General features: G+C 43.0%; 1 protein-coding gene across 1 annotated transcript in view; it reads right to left on the minus strand.

The window, feature by feature from the left end:
- Polr1A (RNA polymerase I subunit RpI1) overlaps positions 1-12,799 on the minus strand; it is a 553,279-nt gene extending 540,480 nt beyond the window's left edge. Inside the window, exon 1 of the mRNA XM_089249700.1 lies at positions 12,706-12,799. The gene's annotated coding sequence lies outside the window, so the exon portion shown is untranslated. The remainder of the gene's footprint in view (positions 1-12,705) is intronic.
- Between the last annotated feature and the right edge of the window lie 353 nt (positions 12,800-13,152).

Consider the following 13,152-nt stretch of genomic DNA (forward strand, 5'->3'; position numbering starts at 1 on the left):
TTTTGGCTGGTGACCTCGGTCCAAGGGTTCTCCCTTCGGTATTGTAAATCCGGTGCCGATCTGTCGGCCAGTTCCAAAAGTCTCAGTTGAAAGGCGGTCGGCTGAGGTAACACATGGCCCTGTGTACTCGCTGGGGGATTGTCCTGTCTTGTCGTGTCCGCGGCTCTGTTGGAGGTCTCGTCCGCTGCTGTCGCTTGCATGATTGTCGGCCCTCTAGTGGTGTCCGCAAATTCCGGGGTGGGAGGGATGGGTGCATCGTCCTCGTACGCCACTGGCGAGTCCGCTGGAGGGTCCGAGGTGTCCTGTGGAGGCGTGCCAGTTTTCTCCAGAAGTCCCAGGCCCCGGGGGCCCTCGCAAGGGGGGCGTAGGGTGCATAGTTGATACGTTGCGGCCCCTAATGCGATTTCGTTGCGGTCTCTGGGGCCTGGGTGATGGAACGTTTTCCTTGAGGGTGTTATCCTGTAGGCGGGTGGCAGCACTGAAGATTCCATCTCCTTCCATGATGTCCTGGATAGTTCTTTCCCTTATTTCGTCTGTCTGGGTCTGTTGGTTGCGCTTGGACTCTTTCGGGCGGGCGCCAGAGTTCATTAACGTTGGCGAGGTGGCGTAGTACCCTGTTCCGGCAGGCGGTGTCGCTGATCTCGTGGGGACAGGCATCTGGTCCGCCTTGTCGGCCCACAGAGCGAGGGTATCTAAGTGCCGGAGGGCAGTCTTCCTATGGGCTGAGGGGACGCCGTAGCGGAGATTCTTCCCCTTCCCTGAAGCGTGCAGGACAATCTCCCTGACTTCTTGGATGATATCCGAGACGTTGATCAGCGTACGGCGCGTAGGGGAGGTCGTAATCTTATCTGGGCCCGGCTTGGAAGCGTCAGAGTTCGCAGTGATTTTCGATTGCCCATTATGCCTTTCCAGGGGGGTAATTGGGTCAGCTGGCAGCGTTGTCCGGCGTGTTCGTGCCATATCTCTGGGGCTGGGGGCGTTCGCTGCAGGGGGATCTATGTCGGGGAGCGTGTGACGACGAGGGGGGGGGAGATCAAAGTCTTCTCCGGAGTCCGTAGCGGAGTACGGGATTCCCAGGTTGTTGTCCAGGGCTCTCCTTCTCTTGGCTTTCTTGCCTAGACTCTCGCCCCTTGGACTCCCGGCGGCGGGGGAGCATGACGGGTCTTCGTGTATCTTTGCTGCCAGGAAGTCCGATGACGAGGCTTCCTGCGGGGGGGCAGACACATGCTTGGCTGTGCGAACGCACAATGTGGGCGGGGGGAAAGATGACGAGGGTTCGTGAGTTTCTCCTTCTGATCGTTCTTCGTCGTGAATGTCGAGCGGCGAAACAAAGAACGAGCTCACATCCCCAGTGGGCGTTGTTGGTGAAGCTGATTCCTTCTGGGGTCAGCTCCTTGGGTCGTTCGACGACTCCCGAGGCTCGTGAGACCGGGCCTCGACCTTCCTCTGGGTCTCGGAGGTCGCAGGCGCTTGGGAAGTGTTGGGGGGCCGGGACAGGATGTCCTCCATGGCTGTTGAGACAACGGCGGCCACGTCTTCGGTGTGTAATCTTGTTTTCTGACTCTCCGGGAGAATCGGGGAGGATGCCAGGGTTGATGAAGTGCGTTTCGAGGGTAGCTTACCCCTGGGCGAAAGGGGGGTTGAGCAGAAGAATTGTTGCAGGCCAGGCTCGTCCAGCTTTCGCGAGAGATCCAGTGATCCGCTGCTATTGTCTTTCGGGGAGGCCTGGCACGGCCGGGCGTCCGTAGAGACTGGGGAAAGCACGATCTCAGCGATTGTATTGGTTGGTGGTACGTCTAGGAGGAGGGATCCATTGGAGCTCGAGATCGATGAAATGGAGACGACAGTAGCAGTTGAGGACTCACTTCCACTGTCATCCTCGTAGGCTGTGGGGATGTGAAGGGAGTCCTTCAGCTCACTGGGCCACACCTGTGATCGGATGCGTGCCCGCATGCGCTTCTTCATCATCCTATAGTCCTGATTTTGCTTGTTATCTGCGGGGGCAGGGGTCTTCCCCTCAACAATGCTCAAGAAGCGCTTAGAGTACATGCCGTTCGGGCAAGAGGAAACTTATCGAGCAGAGCAAAACGGGGGTGGAGAAAATACGGGCTCGAAAACAAGGGGGCGGGTACACAGAAATGCACAGAATGATAGGTGTGGGGCACTAGAAAATTATCACAATGCAAAAATACCCAATGCAAAATATACACTGCAAAAAGACACGATGCAAAATATACACTGCAAAAAGACACGATGCAAAATATACACTGCAAAAAGACACGATGCAAAATATACACTGCAAAAAGACACGATGCAAAAAGACACGATGCAAAAAGACACGATGCAAAAAGACACGATGCAAAATATACACTGCAAAAAGACACGATGCAAAAAGACACGATGCAAAAAGACACGATGCAAAAAGACACGATGCAAAATATACACTGCAAAAAGACACGATGCAAAATATACACTGCAAAAAGACACGATGCAAAATATACACTGCAAAAAGACACGATGCAAAATATACACTGCAAAAAGACACGATGCAAAAAGACACGATGCAAAAAGACACGATGCAAAAAGACACGATGCAAAAAGACACGATGCAAAATATACACTGCAAAAAGACACGATGCAAAAAGACACGATGCAAAAAGACACGATGCAAAAAGACACGATGCAAAATATACACTGCAAAAAGACACGATGCAAAAAGACACGATGCAAAAAGACACGATGCAAAAAGACACGATGCAAAAAGACACGATGCAAAAAGACACGATGCAAAATATATACTGCAAAAAGACACGATGCAAAAACACAGAAATATGTACAATATCACAAAAAAAAAAAATCCAGATAACTCAGGAGCGGGACGAGCAATCTGAATGGGACAACTTTGACAGTCCCTTATACGATGTGAGCAGTCTCCTCACCAAGTACAGGGATGATCGGATCAGCCGGAGAGAAGTTAGCTCCTACAGCCCCAGGCGGAGGGGGAGGAGTAGACCATGTCAAACAAAAAAAAAGAAGAAAAAAAATGTTCGTATAATACCCAACTATCCGATAAATACACACGCACAATGTAGACACTATGATGACACTTACTCACAATGGCCGAGAAGAGACGCTACGAAACTGGTGATATCCGGAGAGGGGATAATACAGTCTTTGTGTGAAGAGAGCGAAGTGGCGTGGGTGGCCGATGCGCACAGGATTCCAAAGCGGAATATTTGACGAACCATTGGTCGCAGCAGGAAACGGAGAACGGTAAAAAATACGGGAGCAAATTGTTTACCTTCAGTAGGAATCACAGGAGCGGTCGTTCTTGGGAAGGGACGCAGGCGGAGGGCAAACTTCATCGTCCATAGGAAAACATTGAAATCCGCTGAAAAGAGGCGATCCGGGAAAATACACGTAGCTTTTTCCACGTTGAACGCAGGATCACAAACTTCGACACGAAGATGGTCGGAGGATCACTTTACACACTCGCAAGGAAGAACGAGGAAATATCCAATTGGCGACGAGTTATTACGTTAAAAAATCACTTCGCGAAAGAAGGAAATTTATCCTTTCGTTGTCGAGTAGCTCACGACGAAGTTAGGCCAATGCCTTAACACCACACGTCGGCAGAGTTAAAAAGGAAGCCCACGTCGGCGGGAGGTCATTTTAGCATGACCTCACTCCTCAAAGGTCCGAGTCGTTCCCTCTTGAAATGCTTAACAGCTGAATATATTGCTAAGAGCTCTCTGTCATATGTACTGTACTTTTTTCAGTCGAACTGAGCTTGCGTGAAAAAAATGACAATGGTTGGGTTTTGTTTCCTATTTGCTGTTGAAGGACTGTACCCAATGAAGTGTCGGAAGCATCGGCAGTCAAAAACAATTTTGCATTCGGAACTGGATGGGCCAGAAGTGCGGCGTTGGCAATTGATTGCTTGCATGACAAAAAAGCGGATTTGGCCTCCTCAGACCAAACTATTTCAGTTTTATCTTTTTTTATCTTGCTTTTTGCTAATTCATGCAAAGGAGCTTGCACCCTGGCGGCATCTTTAAGGAATCTGTGATAGAAATTTACAATTGCCAAAAAACGCTTCAATTCAGTCACTGTTGATGGGAATGGATAATCGAGCAATGTTTGCACTCGATCTGGTAAAGGTGCAATCCCATCGGGAGAAATAAGAAAACCCAGAAAATTAATTTGACGTTGACCGAATACACATTTAGATGGATTGATCACGATACCATAGTCATTTAGTCTTTCAAAAACACGTTTTAAGTCAGCTTTATGAGATTTTTCGTCAATGGAAGCGATTAACAAATCATCGAGATATGCGTAACAACAATCTAAGTCACGAAATGCTTCGTCAATGAAACGCTGAAACGTTTGAGCTGCATTTTTCAGGCCGAAGCACATATAAACATATTCGTATAGCCCAATGGGCGTAATTATGGCGGTTTTGGGAATGTCTTTAGGATTGATCGGTATTTGGTGATATGCTTTTATTAAATCGATTTTTGAAAAAATCTTTTTACCACTCAAGTTGATGGAAAAATCCTGTATATTTAGAAGCGGGTATCTATCTGGAATGGTTATTGCATTGAGTCCGCGGAAGTCCCCACAAATTCTCCATTCGTTGCTTTTTTTGGGTACAAGATGGATGGGACTCGACCAAGGGCTTTTTGAAGGCCGAATTATACCTTTTTGCACCAGTTCATTGAATTCTTTTTTAACAGCTGCAAGTTTTTCTGAAGACAATCTTGTAGCTTTTGCGAAAACCGGTGGTCCCGTAGTTTCGATGAAGTGCATGACAGAGTGTTTCTTTGGAACTGCATTTAAAACTGAGCTGGTAAGCTGAGGAAATTTGGCTAATATGCGGTGGTATGGAGAATCACCAGAGATCGGCGTTAAACCAAAAGAGCCGTTTTGGGATTCTAAACCATTCACTGATAGCGATGTTTCGTTATCGATCAAACGAGAATTTTTAACAGCTATAAGCAAACCAAATCTTTCCAAAAAGTCGGCTCCAATAATGGGATGTGAAACATCTGCCACAGTGAAAACGAAAGGAAAGTCCCTCCTTAATCCAAGATGCAGAACTAGATTTTTGTTGCCAAACGTTTGGATTTCGGATCCATTTGCAGCATATAGTGAGAGGTTGTGAGGTTTTGTCAAGTTAGTCAGGCGTTTTGGAAAACAACTGATTGATGCGCCAGTGTCAATTAGAAATCGGAAACCCGTATTAACGTCGCTGACAAATAGGCGACTATGGAGAAGGCTTTCGTCAGCTGTCGCCGAAACAGACGAGCCCACTAGTTTTCCTGAAATTGACATGGAGGAATACATTTATGAACTTTTTCTCCAAACTGCTCATGGTACCAGCAAAGCCTTCCGTTTTTCAAAGCATCGCCGAATTTCTTTCGGTTACGAGATTGAGATCGTTTCCGATTTTTTTTTTCTTTATTAGCGTCATCTTTTATGCATTTTTCTCTTTGCATATATTCGTGTGTATGAATGTGTACTGATGTTCCCTGCCGTCTCTTTCCAATTTTATTGATTGTTTGAATTGTGCACCTGTGGAGTTAGAGCCTACTGGCCTTGCACAGGTTTGTAAATAATAAATAAATAAATAAAATAACCGCGAGATGGTCTAGGAGATCGCGAAAGCCTTTCAAATGATTGCCGTAGCGAAGCAATTTCGTTTTTCAAATCATCAAACTCTGAAGAGACACAGCTGAAGTATTAGATGAAACATGAGAAAGCTCACAGATTTTGTCAGCTATTTCCGCTAACCCAATTAACGGTTCACTAGAAGCTTGTAATATTTGTTGGGAGTGCAAAGGTAATCTCTGCATCCAGAGATTTCTCAAAATGTCACTTTCCATTTTACCCTCAGCTAACGTTTGCATTTCGTGCAAAAGCTGGGACGGGCGTTTGTCGCCTAGTTGAAGCTCCTGGAGTAACATTCGCAATTTGGAAGATTCTGATTGTTGAAACTGCTCCAGCACCCGAGTTTTGAGAGTCTCGTACATGTGCTGTTGAAGAGGATTGCGAACGATATTAGAAAGTTTTATTGAAAGTTTTTTATTTTATTTTATTAGAAAGTCGATATATCGAAGTTTTGAACTATGTATCTAAGGTTCAAAACTTCGCAACCAAGAGCTCCTACAACGGCGTGAAATTTAGTTTCATCGGCGGTTATGCCTGCCGTTTTGAATTGTGACTCAATTTGAAGAAACCAAATCTCTGGATTTGCTTCCCAGAACGGAGGGGCTCGAAAGGCAACACGTGAAGCTTCAGCTGATGCAATAGGTTGAGCCATGACAAATGCAAGTATGGAGACCGGCAAATCGAGAGTAGAAAGTTTATTCCTCACCTTGAATTTACAGGAACATCTCTATATTGGGTAGAAACGAGTAGGCGTGGCATATATATATCCAAAAGACTAGGAGATTAGAAAAGTTTCATCTTTGAAGAGCGTACGAACGGAAAGCACAAGGCGCGAAAACGAAATTTAAACGATGGAGAAATAAACTTCAATGTCCAAAATCAGATGCGTCCTATAGGTCACCAGTGATCCGATGCTTGTAGTGACGACATAAAACGTAATGAAAACTTAACGACTTAACATACGAAAGAAACATAACGAGAAGGATGACACGTGTATACAAATCGGTAGTACAATTCCAACTGACAAATTTTCTTTTTTTTACAATCACCAGGAGCGTGAGGAGGGTGCGCCATCTATACAGATAAGAACGCACTACAATATTAACAACCAGACCCGCTACACAAACAAAATGGTAAATGAGAGAGAAAACAAGAAAGTAATCTCACATACCTTCAAATTCCGAGTGGCTTTACCTTTGGTCTCTCAGGAGTCGGCATTCCGAGTCCTCTGGACGTACCAAGTACAGTTCTCAATGAAGTCCAATGGGTACCGGGAAGGGTAACAGCCATTGCTCCGAATCGGTAATGTTCGGCTCTTCGGCTAGTACGTCACGAGAAAGTTTCGGAGTTAGAATTTCCCTCGATCTTAAATGACGTCATTGTGATCTTCGCCAATGAGCGTATCCCAGGTTTAAACCTGTGTACATAATGGAATTGTGCTACCGGGAAGCAGGTGACCGATCCAAGATAGAAGTGACATTCTCGAGAACTTTTTTAGTTGAGGTAGATACCCGCGTAGACACGTACTCCGGCTCCGCTCTGGCCATGGTGACAAACTCCAGGATACCTCATCATGATAGAATCGGCAAAAATGTGAGAACTACAACGGTAGCGAACATTTACTACATTTCGCGAGGAAAAATTCACATTTCTATTGGGGAAAGGGGGGGGGGGACTTCCATCGCGAAGGGAACGCGCCCCTGTCGTGAGAAACCCGAAAACTGAACCAACCCACTGACGTTTCGAGAGTATATATATATATAAACTGGAAAAGTGGGCGTGGCTACGAAATGCGCACACTTTGATGCGTGGCGTACCATTTTACGACACCACTTTTGACCAATTAAGGTGAAGGGGCATGTCTAAAACCTGGACCAAATGCCGCCCTGAACGAAAACTGACTTCCTACGGGGCTCTTCTGACATCAGGGAAAATGCACTGTAAATGTTATACAAAAAAGAAAACGCTTAATTACGTCACAAAACATATCAAAATAAAAATCAAATTTTAGCATTAAAATTTTCATGGGAAATTAATTCCGCGTTTCGACGATAGGTCACACGACATACTTTGGTGCATAAACAAAGGTACAGGAAAATCTTGTCACTCGACAAAGAAAATTAAAAAAAATTATTAACACATGATCTTAAATTCATGATGACACGTAGAATACACTTGCTTGAAATATCCGTATATTTTCCAATCAAAATTATAATCAAAATTCAACGTTAACAATTATCAAAGGCCCGTGTGTAACTTTCCTTTTCCAAAAATATGAAATTATTAATGACTTAATTAATTAATGAATCCAAAAATTAACTCACACACACACATACACACAGAATGATTATCTCATCCTCTAGAAAAACTCTGATGACATAACAAAAGTTTCAAACAGGAAATGCGGTAATTTTGTGTGTTTCAAACAGCAAAAATAAACAAAATAATAAAAAAATCCTCTCACTGAGTCACCTTTGAGAGCTCGGGGAAATGGCTATCTCTCGCCTTACCATACTGGATTGAATTTAAATTTTTACAAGCTATCAATTTTTTTCCAACGAAGACACCTCAAATAGGTTCAAAACTTGACACCAAGGGGGCAAAATTCCAGAGGATTAATTTAGACAAATCGGCAAACTTTCCGATATCGAGATCGCATCGAAAGTCGAAAAATTTTGAAAACACATACAGTGTGTTCAAAAAATATGTATGCAACCTAATCGTTTTCCCTAATGAACAAGGACAACAAACTAATTTTCTTGAAACAAAATACACATATCCAATATTTGACACACAAAAAAACGTCACATACACTAGACATGAACAATTTCGATTACTAAATCTTTGTCATATGTCAAAAGAGGGGGAAAAGTGTCCCACGACTTTTCCCACCTTGACATATTCATCAATTTGATGTGAAAACAGCTTTCCAGTATGGATTTCTTGATGAGGAAATTTATATGCGACAACCAGAGGGATATGATGATGGCTCTGGTCGAGTATGTCGCCTTATACGTTCGCTTTATGGACTAAAGCAAGCTCCTCGATGCTGGAATCGTCGATTCGGGCAATTCATCACCAAGTTGAATTTTCAACAATTTCAGGCTGATCCTTGTCTGTTTACTAGAAAGACTGAGGAAGAGATGCTCATCATCGCTCTATATGTTGATGACGGACTGGTAGCTGGATCAAGCAAGTTGGAGATAGACAAGCTGATCGCTGATCTGAAGCAAGAGTTCAAGATAACTGATGGTCCACTAGACTCGTTCTTGGGTGTCCAAGTTCAACAGAAAGAAAATGAGGACATTTTCATATTTCAGGGCCTGTATGCTGAGAAAATCTTGCATCGTTTTGGTATGGAGCAAGCTAAGCCAGTAGCTACTCCATGTGAAACCAGTGAAGCTCAGGACTCGACTCATCCTGTCGATGTTCCCCATAGAGAAGCAGTTGGGTGCTTACAGTATCTAGCTGTGGCTACTCGCCCAGATATAGCGTTTGCTGTAACTTTTGTCTCGAGCTTTGTGCAAACCAACAAAAGATCACTGGATTCGTGTGAAAAGGATTTACAGATACCTTCGTGGTACCACTGATTTGGGCCTGATGTATCGTTCATCTCTGAGATCAAGCTTCTGTGTTTACAGTGATGCAGGTCATGCTGGTGATCAGAAAACTCGAAGGTCAGCTTCTGGAATGGTCTCTTTGAATTCAGGTGCTACTATCACCTGTGTTCAAGACTTCAACACAGTGTAGCCATCTCCTCGACGGAGGCTGAGTATGTAGCCGCAAGTGAAGCTGCTAATGAGCTGGTGTGGTTGAAGCTGTTGTTCAAAGAACGTATCGGATTCTGTAACATTCCAGTTCTCTATGTGGACAACCAAAGTACTATAAAGCTGGTGCAAAATCCGCAATTTCATCGTAGATCAAAGCATACTGACGTTCGATTTCATTCAGTGAGTGAAAAATGTGAAAATAATGTAATGTCTGTGATGTATGTACCATCCCGAGATCAACGGGCTGATATCATGACAAAGCCATTGTCAAGAGTAATTTTTAATTGTATTCGCAAAAGTAATGGGCTACATATTGGGTGGGAGTGTTGAATTACGATATCTCGCCAACTTTGGCGGTGACTTGGCGACCAAAATATGTAGTACCGCTAAGTCAGTTCGTTCGTCATTAGTCGAGATCTGAATTGCTACACCTTGCTCACCTGCCGAGATACACCTTGCGTCTGTAGAAATCGCAAGAAATATATATATAATTTCTAGCGTATTTTTGAAAGCCGGAGGGGGTCAAGAGCCCCCCTATCCTTCAAATGACGGGTTTGTGGTAAACACACGGGGCCCAGCTGGGATTGGCCCCAGGAGCAGGCCCGTGATTTGGGGGGGGGGGTCAGGGGGCACCCAACCCTGTCTTTTGAAAATACACTAAAGACAGTATATATACAAATATATATATATAAAATTATAAATACATTGAGTACATGTTCTTTGCCCCCCCCGGGAAAAGTTGAAATGACGGCCCGGCCCTGGGGAGTTTCGAAAGAAGATGGGGCGTCACGAAAATTACATCTGGTAAAAAAAATTTCAGGAGTAACCAAGTGAATTTGCTAAGTAAGGCGTCAGAAAAAAGCACATGGCTCGGGAGCCCATGATACATTTAAAACGGCCCTGGGTAAGCACCTATATAGGAATTTTAAAATTACGGTCTACTTTCACAACGTGTACCTAAACAAGTATATGTTCTATAGGGATATGTTCTCCGATTTTCCCCCTTGCTTGGAATGTCTGTAATTTAGGTCACATACACGCACATTTGTGTGTGGGAGTATTCAGGGAAAATCATTCCCTGAAACATAAACATCAATTGATGTTGTTTGCCTCTAGTTTTGCTCACAGTTTATTTTTTGCCTCTCGGAACCATTCACTATTTCATCACATGAAACTACTCAAAATTCTACGTGACAATACTTTAATTAATAAGGGACCGTTCAAGTATTACGTAAGCAAATTTTTAGCCATTTTTGCCCCCCCCCCCCTTGTCAGCAAAATTTCGTCATCAGCTCTGTCCCTCTGAATCCTAACTCATATTTTCATAAAGGGTGGTTGTTGACGGAAGCATTATCCAAACCCCCCTCCCCCCTTGTCATCAAAAGTCAGTGAATCGGAACCCCCCCCCCCCATCGATGATGACGTAATACTTGAACGGCCCCTAAACAATAAAAACATAATAATAGATCTAACATATACGTACTGCGAGGCATATTTATATCAAGGTGGAAAAGTCGTGGGACACTTTTCCCCCCTCTTTTGACATATGACATAAATAGGGAATTTGTAATCAAGATTTAGTCATGTCCTATACGTGTGATTCTTGTCAAATCCTAGATATGTGTTTTTCGTCTCAAGAAAATTCGTTTACTGTCTTTGTTTGATGATGCAGGTCTAAATCCTGTGATTATCCATTCAGTTAATATTCGGGAAAAATGCTAGCTCGAGTTGTCATTTGGGAAAACGAGTAGGCTGCACACCTACTTTTGGTACACACTGTATGTTTTTTTTTCAAAATTTTGGAATTTGGGTACGGTCCCGATGCCTAAGAGTGTTTAGCCGATTTCACTAAATTAATCCTCAATTTTTTTCCCTCCTTTGTGTCAAGTTTTGAGCCAAATTGAAGTGTCTTCGTTGAAGAAATTAATAGTTTTTGTGAATGTGAATTCATCCGTTCGTGAGAAGGCAAGAGATAGCCATTTTTTCCGAGCTTTCGTTTCCGATCTCGAAGGTGACGCAGAGAGAGAATTTTTTTTTATTTTGTTTATTTTATTGCCTTGAAATACACATAACTACCGTATTTCGTGTCTGAATTTTTTAATTTTGTCATTAGAAGTTAACTAGAGAATGAGGTATTCACACTGAACTAATTTTTCTCCGCAATAATTAAGTAATTTGTTAAACATTTTAAATTTTTGGAAAAAGAAAGTTCTCTACACGGGCCTTCAAAACATGTCAACAATGAATATAAATTGTAGTTTCGATCAGAAAACATGCAGATATTTCAAATATGTGTATTCTATGTATCATCGTGAAATTAAGATGGAGTGTTAATTAATTTTTTAATTTTCTTTGTCGTGTGGAAAAATATTTTCCTGTACTTTTATTTATATAGCAAAGGGTGGTATGACCTCTTGTTGTAAAGCTGAATCAATTTCCCACAAGATGGTAAAATTTAAATTTTGATTTTTATATGTTGTGTTTTAATTTAAAGTGTTGTGCTTAATTAAGTGTTTTGTATTTTAGTTAATATTTCAGTGCATCATCCCTCGATGTTTCAGTTGAAGGCCCCGTAGTTTAGTTCTGGTTCAGGGCGTGTTCTACTCCAGATTTAGGGAATGCCCCTTTCATCTCAATTGGTCACAAGTTGGGTGATAAAATTTTGCGCTACGAACCAAAAGGGTGCGCATTCCTAAGCCCCGCCCCCTTTGCATTTTGATATACACTTCGGAAACGTTGGAGGGTCGGTCACAGGGGCGTAGCCAGAAATTTCGTTCGGGGGGGGAACCAAAGTGACAGAACAATGGATTTGGCCATCTTTTTCCCTTTTTTCGGTCATTTTCTCACATTTCGGCGGGGGGGACCAGACCCCCAAGTCCCCCCCCCCGGCTACGCCCTTGGTCGGTCAATCTCTGTTTTTGGAGGCAGTCAAACCTCGTCCCGTCCGAGTAATCCCCCCCCCCCTTTTCCCGAAATTTTTCGGACGTTGAAGCTTTTTCTTCGTGCTATAGAATAACACTCTGGTTGCCCGAGGATACTTACAAGATGGATGATCCTGGAGAAATAGTCTGGAAGTGAGCTTCCATGATGACCAGAACGGAAACCGCGTCGAGACCACGTCTGCCAAACGAGCGAGCCAGCTCAACCATGTGTCATAGGAAATAAAAACAGTACACAAGCAATCACCAGAATAAAACCGCAAGAAAATAACCTCAAAAAATTAAGACTAAAAGAAATTATGAATTGATAATAAACCACTTACCCTAAATGGAAGTAAATAAACTAATCCATGATATTGCGTCGAAGAAAACTCAACAACTTTAACAACAAATTCAACTCGATTAATAACAAAAAAAAAAAAAAAGAGAGAGATCTAAATACAACAAGAAAAAAACCACGAGGCATTAATACGCCCGAGGCAAAGTACAATGGCCGTCGGGAAAAAAGAAAAGAAAATAGATAAGGTCAAATTAATCTCGACCACAACAGATTACGTATGAACGCTAAAAGAAGAAAATAAGAGTATATGAAAAATTTGTAATTCTCTCGCAAATCATAGATGGCGCCAAAGACAGATAAAATGATCAAGTCAAAAGATTGCCTTGAGAATTCCCTTCTCGCAATACATGTATATATTTTAACCCAGACTATATATATTAGTAATCTTTACTATCCAGGAAAACATATAAAAAATAAAATAATAAAAAAA

The sequence above is a fragment of the Pholcus phalangioides genome, unplaced genomic scaffold (assembly GCF_987345545.1).
Source record: "Pholcus phalangioides strain wild (caught in Gottingen) unplaced genomic scaffold, Ppha-v1.0 ptg000022l_1, whole genome shotgun sequence".
NCBI lineage: Eukaryota > Metazoa > Arthropoda > Arachnida > Araneae > Pholcidae > Pholcus > Pholcus phalangioides.